Genomic DNA, 11,087 nt, shown 5'->3' with positions numbered 1-11,087 from the left:
AATGAGGTCCTGGAGATACTGCGCACTAGTGTGGCAGAAGAGGCTGCAGAGGCTTTTTCTAAAAATCAAAACTTTGGCAGAAGATATGTAGTTAGTTGGAATTAAAATGTCCACACTGATTGGCTGAGTCCATTTAAGGGCAAGCTTTTGGCATGTTTTCATTCTGCTGACTTAGCGCTCATCTTAGTGCTTATTCAAGTTCATCTTGGGTCGAAGTGAAACATGCAATATAATTGCTCCGAATGAGATTCTCATACTGGAATTGTTTGAATCAGTTGAGAGTTGTTGCAGGCCAAAGATGGGGTCATAAATAACAAAAGACACCTACACAGATACAAGCTTCAATAGGTTTGATTGTGACTTATGTAAAGACAGTGGTTAGGGCCAATGAAGCATACAAATGAGACAAAACCAATGTAGATGTAAGATACAGTAAAAGTACCCTGTGATTAAATCCCTCCCCTAAAAACATGTCCCAAAATGGAATGTGCATTTGGAAGCTCAAAGCACTTGCAGCTGCTTGTGGCTTGGCAATTAAAGGGTGATACAGTATGAGCACCCCCAACCAAAATGTCATTGCAAACCCCTTCTGGTGACCAACCCATGTGTGTTGGTAAAATACTCACTTAGAAAAAGTCACTTCTCCATCTTTTCTTGATTTATTTGAGGAGTGAAGAAAAGTATTGCTTGGGCAGTGAAGCTCTTTCATAACAACATGACAAACACATTAAACTTTTATGGGGACTGCTTTTATGCTGCATGTCTGCACGCAGTTAGAGCTTTTTGAATCGCTGATACAGGGGAGAACGTTATCGTGTGGAAATTGACTATTAACGTGCAAGCTTGAATGCATAAGTGCATTTACACGCTTGACAGATTTGCATTAGCTAAAATCTAATGTGAACAAAAAGGTGCGGCTGAGTAAAGAAGAGGGTGTTGCTTGAGCTGCAATTTGCATGCCGGGCCAGTGGATGGCAGTATGACTGGAAAGTATATGCCCAATTTCTAATAATGGCATTCAATGGCTCTTCCAAACAGCAAGTTGAGTTAGCTCAACCTTAATTTCACCTAACCACAACACTTTCTCAACATTTTCTAAAGCGTTCTTTGATTTCTTGTGCATGGTTTGGAAAAAACATTTAACGGTTAGCAGAAAATGGATGGATGTGCAAATAATCAATTACAAAGCCTGTATTGTAACTAATCTTTTGGTCTGCTGGCCCACAATGAATGGTCTCCTTGGCCAAAGCAAGTACCAAGTAAATTATAGCAAATCGTGATAATAATGAATGTGAAATCATGTTACGATCCCTTCCAGGGGTCAACAACGTGGGGCTCCGTCTGCTGCAAACAACCACCACTGTGTTATTCTGAGACGCCCAGGAGCAACTGCCCACTAAAACCAGTTGGACAGTCTGTGACGAGACCCCCAAAGGGGCCACTGATTCCACAACCCACACACAAGGACTGATATAGGAATGCGTTGTAGATACACATTCGCAGGAACACACACAGTCACCCCATACACACACGCAACGTTGCTAAATTTAGCTTCTCAATGAGTCTCTCCAGCACCAATTCAGACCAATGATGAAAAGTGTCATTTATAATCACAGTAAACAGGAGCAAGCTAATATTATTTTGCTTGACTATATTTGCTAAGTATGTTGGCAAATTAGCAGGAAACAAATAGAAGTGCTCTAAATTTTGGAACTACAAAGAGGACTCAGGGATAAGGGAGCAAAGCCTGACTATGAATAATGAAAATTTGTGAGTGATTCAAACTAAATTTTTTAAAGGTTTATGTTGCAAGATTTTGGTTACAGTTCACTAGTACGATTGATGCTAAAAATAGACATTGGCTCCCACTGTGTTTTCTGTTAGTCGTTTGGCTCAGATGAGGCGAATTTGCAGTTGTTGCAGATTGTCGCTGATGGCGGTGGTGGACGACATCATTCATTTATGTGGCCCAGAAGAAATGACACACATTTCCTGACTCACTGCACAAGCGGAGTACCAAGAGCCCGCGAGGTTTGCATCAAGGGGGTGATGCCATTTCGTGTTAAAATACCAACTAGTGCAATTAGCAATGACTGTAAGTGAGCACCTCAGGCTGCTTGAGGAGGTCACAGTGTGTGTGATCACTAGCAAACCTTGTAGGACTGGAGTGGAAAAGCATGGCCGCAAATACATTTTTAAACACGACATTTTCGTTTTTACAGGGGCTTTGTTAATTATTTGTGAGAGCGGCACACGACCAAATTAAAGTTAACATGTTATGCACTTCCTCATCCATGTTAAATTTCAAGTGTTTATTTGCGTCCTCTGGTGTGACATCATGCTCCAATAAGCAGCTCAGTGCTCAGCACAGACTTCAGTGCTTATATGTAATATATGTGTACGTGTGTGTGCACGCACGTATCGTGTTGAAGGACTCAGGTGGTGACGAATGAGCGTATCCTTTGTTGTTTGTGTGAAACTTCCATATTATGCTACATATAAACGTAATTTTTTAACACATTATGAAATATAGAATGAATATAGAATTAAAAAATAACAATAAGATCGTAATTAATTAAATAAATATGTACTAACAAACAATTAAAGGCATATAAAATAAAAATATTTATATTTCATATAATTGAACTATTAAATATGTTTCAACAAAATAAACGTAATATAAATAGTAGCGCTGTCAAGCGGATAAACATTTCTTATTGCAGTATTCCTGGAAAGAGAGAGAGAGAAAAGAATGTTGTGCAGTGCAAACACGGCGTACTGTACTGGGTTTTGTTTGCTTGTCTTTTTTTTTTTTTTTTACTCCAGTGAAGGCCTAGTGTAATTAAACATCAAAACCCCAGTGACAAGTGGACGTGGAAGCAATTACATCTCCAATGATTTTTCCGGAGGGCTCCATTTATTACAGTTGGGCACTCATGCTGCAAATATTATTATTAATATTAAAAACACACAAACAAACTCCATATACAGCACTGTAAACCCCCCACGTAGCCGTGCCAGTAATGCATTTTTATCAAGGAGCTGGGATATGCTTGAGCTGAATACAGAGCAGCCCCCACAAGCCCAGACAATGTATTCATTACACCTCAAATCTCACAGTCAGCACACACACACACACACGCACACACACACACACACACACACACACACTAATCGCCTAGATGGATTTGTACATTGTACTGGCCATTTTTCCTCAGACATGAAAGTGTGTGTGTGAGTGTGTGTGCGCATGTGTGTACAGGAGGTGGAGGGGCTTCGGCTCTTCTTTGAGATGGGGATTTGATATGAGCGCGAATGTGCGTCTGTGCTTGTGTGTAATCCATGTGATCATATGAGCTCCCCTCTGTTCCTTTGTCAGGGTAAGAAATCAATACTTTTTGTGCACAGTAGATCCGATACAAGGTGAGGCATTGGGGAGTTTGGATGTTCACTTCTGCCTATACTACTCCGTCCGTCTGTCCATCCATCCATCCATAGTACATTGAAGGTGTAGACTAGTGAAACTGGAAGAATCAATAACATGAATCCCAGTGGCAGGCGCGGTGTGTTCATTACAGTGGGGCAAGGACAAGGTGAGAGTAAAGATGGGGGAGGAAGGCCTTGGGAGTGGAACTGATAGTGAAATTGCCCTCGTACCTTTTACAGCTACTATCAAGTGTGACCGCTCTAATGATGACGCATGCTCATGGCCAAATAAGGGCAGCATCAGCCATTTCCTGGAGTAATGTCATTTTTTTTAGGCTTGTTGAGAAATATTCATTTAGAGGCCAAGATAAGAAATTCAACATCTGATGTTTATTGCAAGGAGGATGTGGGTATCACAGTACAGTGGAGGAAGGAAATGGGAGGCGGTAGGTTAAAGATATGATCAGCTCCCTACCCCCCTTCACAAAATTTGTCGATAATTCCCTCGATGGTGAAGCTCATATTCTGCACAGAATGCATTAGCCATACATTTGATATCCTACACTGCACCTCATCCTCCATCTTGTCCTTGCAATCTCTTAATTGATCTGACCATGAAAATGTGTGAATGTGTGTATGTGCACATAAATGTGTTTCGATGTGCATATGTGTACATGTACAATTTAAAAAAAATGTGCGGTTCAATTTTTTTTATTTTTAAAAACTAAATTTGCACAAGTCTGTAATTATTAAAATTATGAGTGGAAAAAGAAATCTTAAAAATTAAAATGTAAAAATATGTTTTCTTCAAGGTAAGAAGTCAAGGTCAATGTCGCCAAAGAGAAAAAAAAAACACTTGCTGTAATGAAAGGGTTTTGAACCCTCTGACCTTTGCTCAGACATGTCCTGCTTTTCGCTCCTTAATTGGTTGATGTCTGGCAGGACTTGTCAAGCATCTATCCAGACACTTGAAGGTGATGTAGCGACACATGTAGCGAGAGCTTTGATGTGTCTCCAGCCCACCTGCTAGGCACATAAGAAGCTCTCTTCCTACATCTCCACAGAGAGGGGAAAAAGAAGCAGCCTGGAGGATGGTGGCGCGTTATTTCACAACTAAAAAGCGTCACACCGCTTCTCAACTACTAACAGGATTAAAGGCCCCAACGAGACTGTACCATCCATCCATCCATCCATCCATCCATCCATCCATCCATCCATCCATCCATCCATCCATCCATCCATCCATCCATCCATCCATCCATCCATCCATCCATCCATCCATCCATCCATCTTCTTCCGCTTATCCGGGGTCGGGTCGCGGGGGCAGCAGCTTCAGGAGGGACTCCCAGACTTCCCTCTCCCCAGCCACTTCATCTAGCTCATCCCGGGGGATCCCAAGGCGTTCCCAGGCCAGCTGAGAGACATAGTCTCTCCAGCGCGTCCTGGGTCGTCCCCGGGGTCTCCTACTGGTGGGACATGCCCGGAACACCTCCCCAGGGAGGCATCCAGGAGACATCCTGATGAGATGCCCGAGCCACCTCATCTGGCTCCGCTCAACATGGAGGAGCAGCGGCTCTACTCCGAGTCTCTCCCGGATGACCGTGCTTCTCACCTTATCTCTAAGGGAGAGCCCGGACACCCTGCGGAGAAAACTCATTTCGGCCGCTTGTATCCTGGATGTCGTTCTTTTGGTCACAACCCATAGCTCGTGACCATAGGTGCGGGTGGGAGCATAGATCGACCGGTAAATTGAGAGCTTTGCTTTTTGGCTCAGCTCTCTCTTTACCACGACAGACCGGTACAGAGTCCGCATTACTGCCGACGCTGCACCAATCCGCCTGTCGATCTCGCGCTCCATCCTGCCCTCACTTGTGAACAAGACCCCACGATACTTGAACTCCTCCACTTGGGGCAGGATCTCATCCCCGATCCGGAGAGTGCATTCCACCCTTTTCTGACCGAGGACCATGGACTCGGATTTGGAGGTGCTGACCCTCATTCCGACCGCTTCACACTCGGCTGCGAACCGCTCCAGTGAGAGCTGGAGATCACGGCTTGAAGAAACCAACAGCACCACGTTGTCTGCAAAGAGCAGAGACGCTGTTAGGGTTGATAGATTAGTTTGATCCTATTATTATGTTGGAATGTAACCCGTAATAATTAACCTAGGTTGTCCTGGCTTAACAAAGTAGTAGAACAAAGTGCTAAGTTCCTTTGAACCGATTGACCAGCTGCAGAGGACGCAATCAAAGTTGTTCTGTTTACTCAACATCGTAAAACAACCCCTGCTATGATGATGATCAGAGGCCAGGGGTTTCTCCCCCATCCTGACCACTCACACCCCCACCCTGTTTCTCTCAATAAAAATGCTCATCCAAGATGCCTGAGTCAGACCTCATTCGATCATCGCTGTATGCAAGCAACGAATGACTCTCCACTTGCAAGTGTTTAAAAGGGGATACTGTCTCCCGTGTGGTTCTTGCAAAATAAGTTAGAGTGAGAACCACTCTAACAGACGCGATGCTGAGGTCCCCAAACCGGACACCCTCAACGCCTCGGCTGCGCCTTGAAATTCTGTCCATAGAAATTATGAACAGAATCGGTGACAAAGGGCAGCCTTGGCGGAGTCCAACCCTCACTGGGAACGAATCCGACTTACTGCTGGAAATGCGGACCAAACTCTGCCATCGGTGATACAGGGACCGAACCGCCCTTATCAGTTGGCTCGGCACCCTGTACTCCCAAAGCACCCTCCACAGAACCTCCCGAGGGACACGGTTGAACGCCTTCTCCAAGTCCACAAAACACATGTGGACTGGTTGGGCGAACTCCTATGCCCCATCGAGGATCCTGCCGAGAGTGTAGAGCTGGTCCACTGTTCCACGGCCAGGACGAAAGCCACACTGCTCCTCCTGAATCCGAGGTTCGACCTCCCGACGGACCCTCCTGTCCAGCACTCCTGAATAGACCTTACCAGGGAGGCTGAGGAGTGTGATTGAACACACCCTCCGGTCCCCCCTCTTAAAGATGGGAACCACCACTCCAGTCTGCCAATCCAGAGGCACCGTCCCCGATGTCCACGCAATTTCATAGAGGCGTGTCAGCCATGACAGCCCCACAACATCCAGAGCCTTTAAGAACTCCGGGCGGATCTCATCCAGCCCCAGGGGCTTGCCACCGAGGAGTTTTTTAACTACCTCAGTGACTTTGACCCCAGAGATTGGAGAGTCCGCCGCCTCAGAGTCTCCAGGCCCTGCTTCCACAATGTAAGGCGTGTCGGTGGAATTGAGGAGGTCTTCGAATATTCTCCCTACCGACTCACGACGTCCCGAGTCGAGGTCAGCAGCACGCCATCTCCACTGTAAACAGTGTTGACGGTGCACTGCTTCCCCCTCCTGAGACGCCGGATGGTGGACCAGAATTTCCTCGAAGTCGTCCGGAAGTCATTCCCCATGGCCTCGCCAAACTCCTCCCACGCCCGGGTTTTTGCCTCAGCAACTGTCGACGCCGCGTTCCGCTTGGCCATCTGGTACCTGTCAGCTGCCTCCAGAGTCCCGCAGGCCAAAACGGCCCGATAGGAGATGTGACTAAAGAGTAGCAGCAATGCTGCTGTTGAAAACATGGAGAAACAAGTAAAAATTAAGGCAAAACCAGAGCCGAAGAAGTACCGACAGTACCTGGAAGACTATCGTTTGATGGGATTTAAGTCCACAAGTTGTAACCCATCCAAAGCGCTGTGTTTTTTTTGCGGGGAGAAATTAGCCAACGCTAGCATGAAGCCGGCACATCTCCAGCACACACAAAACACGGATGCCATGTTGGTAAGCCACCGGGGTTCTTCAGAAGGAAACTTTCTGACTTCAAGTCATCCCAAGACACAATGCGAAAAGCCTCCACTACATCAGCCAAAGCCCTGAAGGCTTCTTATGCAGTTTCTCTGCTCGTAGTTAAAGCCAAAAAACGTTCACCATAGCTGAAGAGCTTTTGCTCCACGCCGCTGTTGTATTGGCCGAAACTATGCAAGACAAAAAATCTGCGGATACATACGGACATTGTCGAACAAGTTGTGGGAAAACTTGGCGACTCTTTTTCACTCCAGCTGGATGAATCCACAGATGTCAGTGGAAATGCACAGGTTGTTGCTTTTGTGAGATACATTGAGACTGACGACATTTGTGAACACATACTTTTCTGCAAAAGTCTGGAGGGGAGAACGACCGGAGAGGACATTTTTAATGTCGTTAACGCATTTTTCTCAGAAATGGTATCAGCTGGAAATCCTGCAGCAGCGTCTGTACAGATGCGGCTGCATCAACGACGGGCAGCGCGAAGGGCTCATTGCGCGGATTAAAAAGGAAAATCCCGACATTAAGTGGACTCAATGTGTGATTCACAGGGAAGCGTTAGCGTCCAAGAAAATGAGCCCCGTGTTGCATGATGTTTTGAACGACAGCATCAAAGTGATCAACTTCATCAAGTCATGGCCACTTAATGCACATTTGTTCCGCCGCCTCTGTGAAAACATGGAAGCTGAACACACGCAACTCCTCCTGAATACAGAAGTGTGCTGGCTCTCTCGAGGGAAGATACTCAACAGGTTGTTTGAGTTACGAGCTGAAGTGCACACCTTTCTGACAGAGCACGGATCTCCCCATGCCACCTTGTTCGAGAACACAGACTGGCTTGCAAAGCTTTGCTATCTGGCAGATATATTCAGCAAACTGAACGAACTGAACGTGTCTGCAGGGCAAGGACACCAGCATCCTGAACCTGTATGACAAAGTGGGTGGTTTCCTGAAGAAAATAGAGCTGTGGTCAGGAGGATTTCACCTGCTTTCTTCAGGTGGATGCTTCTCTCTCCAATGAAGATGTGGAGACAGCTCCAGTGACGTTAGTCATAGTGGGACCTTTGGCTAACTTGATAAAGGGCTTTCATTGCTACTTTGCTGACATGGAGGAGAGATCTGCACAGCTGGATTGGGTGAGCAACCCATTTCTCTTGTCTGAAGCAAAGAGAAGCAAGCTTCCTGTCACTCACCAGGAAAAACTGATGGAAGTGGCATCTGACCGTGGCCTGCAGATGAAGTTTGGCGCATCCACTCTCACACAGTTTCGGGTGTTGTGTGCGGCAGGAGCACCCTGAGCTGGGACAGAAAGCTTTGGAGCAGCTGCTGCCCTTTGCCTCTACGTATTTATGTGAGACCTCCTTCTCTGCAATGACTTTGATCAAAACAAAGCAAAGAAACAGACTAAGCCAGGAGAAGAACTTGATCATGGCAGTTGCCTCCCTGCCACCAAGGATGACAAAGTGAGGTACAAGCCCATGTTTCTCTCTAAAATGTAGTATGAGTGCAAAAGACTCATTCAAGCTTCAAGACTGTTCAATGCTTGTTCAATGCTTGTCAAATCAAAATCAAATGTTCAATGCAACAATTCAATTTGAAGAGAAAAGAGTTTCTTTTTTTTATTCCAAAAGAGGTAAAGTTGATTATTTTTTATGTGCAAATCTTTATTTATTCTTAAGTTATCAATTTATCTTGTAAACAAAATATTATTTATTTTTAATTAATTTAATTTTGTGAACACATTTTTAGTTCTGTATATTTTTATTTCCTTACAAGAGATTATTACAAGAAAGATTAATAAAAATTAGCAGTGTTCTGCATACAGTATTTGAGTTTTGAAAGGGTTTATGCCTTCTTGGTGTTCACTGTTTACTGTTTATCATTTTTTGTTTCAATATGCAATGTTTGAAACATAAATGTGTCTGTCCGGTACATTGCTACAAGTTAATTCACTTTAATAAATCAAACACTGATGGGACAATCCTGTACCTCTTTCTTTTCGACCAGAAATGTGTTGCGCTGGTCAGGGGGTACTTGGCTGAAAAAATATTTCAAAGGGGGTACATCACTGAAAAAAGTTTGATAACCACAAGCCTAGGGTGTCCTGGTGCCAAGTGCACACATGGACACCCTTATGTTTGAACATGGTGTTCATTATAGAAAATCCGTGTCGAGCACAGAAGTCCAATAATAGAACCGCTCGGGTTCAGATCAGGGTGGCCGTTCCTCCCAATCACGCCCTTCCAGGTCTCACTGTCATTGCCCACGTGAACATTAAAGTCACCCAGTAGAACGATGGAGTCCCCAGAAGGAGCACGTCCTCCAGGGACCCCAAGAAGGGTGGGTACTCTGAGCTGCTGTTTGGTGCATAGACACAAACAACAGTCAGGAGCCGTCCCCCCACCGAAAGGTGGAGGGAGGCAACCCTCTCGTTCACCGGGATGAACCCCAATGTGCAGGCACCCAGCCGGGGGGCAATAAGTATGCCCACACCTGCTTGACGCCTCTCACCGTGGGCAACTCCAGAGTGGAAGAGAATCCAGCCCCTCACGAGAGGGCTTGTACCAGAGCCCAAACTATGTGCGGAGGCAAGTCCGACTATGTCTAGTCAGAACTTTTCTGCCTCACACACCAGCTCGGGCTCCTTTCCAGCCAGAGAGGTGACATTCCATGTCCCAAGAGCCAGCCTCTGCAGCCGGGGATCGGACCGCCAAGGTCCCCGCCTTTGGCCGCCGCCCAGCTCACTTTGCACCCGACCCCTTTGGCCCCTCCTACAGGTGGTGAGCCCATGGGAAGGGGGACCCACTTTTTCCTTTCGGGCTATGCCCGGCCGGGCCCAATGGGCAAAGGCCCGGCCACCAGGCGCTTGCCTTCGAGCACCACCGCCAGGCCTGGCTCCAGAGGGGGGCCCCGGTGACCCCCGTCCGGGCGAGGGAAAACAAAGTCCATATGTCTTTTTCGCATTAGGGGCTTGGGTGAGCCGTGCTTTATCTGGCCCCTCACCTAGGATCCGTTTGCCATGGGTGACCCTACCAGGGGCATGAAGCCCCAGACAACATGGCTCCTAGGATCATAGGGGCACTCAAACCCCTCGACCACGATAAGGTGACAACTCACCTAACCAACCACTTCTATTAAACATGTGACGTCTGTAGCTGGATGGAGATGTGATTTGTGCCGCTATACTGCCATCTGGTGCATCAACTATGTATTATATAATTTCTCCAATTTTCACTGCAAAACACATCATGAGTTTTTTGCGCTATCTGCTGGTGACAATTATTACCACTTGCGTTTGTAAACCACAAGGGGGTGTTATTGTATAAATGTCCGTCACATCATCCGGCCACCATTAGCCTACAAAATAAACCACAGGTAGCATCTTTTCCTCAATTTTCTATTGCCCTTAATTGTCCTTATCAGTGTCAAAGGGGAGCTCAAGTCTATCTCAACTGATGCTAGTGAGAGAAGTGGGATCCACTCTGAACCAGTTAGTCATAAATTACAGGGACAGCCATGCATTTATTTTCTAAGAAAAAAAAAATACTCTTGCATCTTCTAAAAAGACACTAGGTAAACTTGATGTGGACACAATGACTAATAACGTCACTGCTTTAGGGCTTTGTTCTTCCAGCCAAATGGGTGAACATTATGTTCATTGAGTTGATGTTTAACTTTTTAAATATGCGGAAATGCATTTTGGGGCATGAATCATCCAATGCCTTAAAGAATATATTAAAGTGATCCTTTGTATTTTTCCTTTATGGAGAAAAAAAATCACCATGCCAGTCATGAATCACTTCATCAACCACATCA

This window comes from Syngnathus typhle, linkage group LG11 (assembly GCF_033458585.1).
Source record: "Syngnathus typhle isolate RoL2023-S1 ecotype Sweden linkage group LG11, RoL_Styp_1.0, whole genome shotgun sequence".
NCBI classification, from domain to species: Eukaryota; Metazoa; Chordata; class Actinopteri; order Syngnathiformes; family Syngnathidae; genus Syngnathus; species Syngnathus typhle.
The sequence above is the reverse complement of the archived record's forward strand: the minus strand, read 5'-3'. Positions refer to the sequence as shown.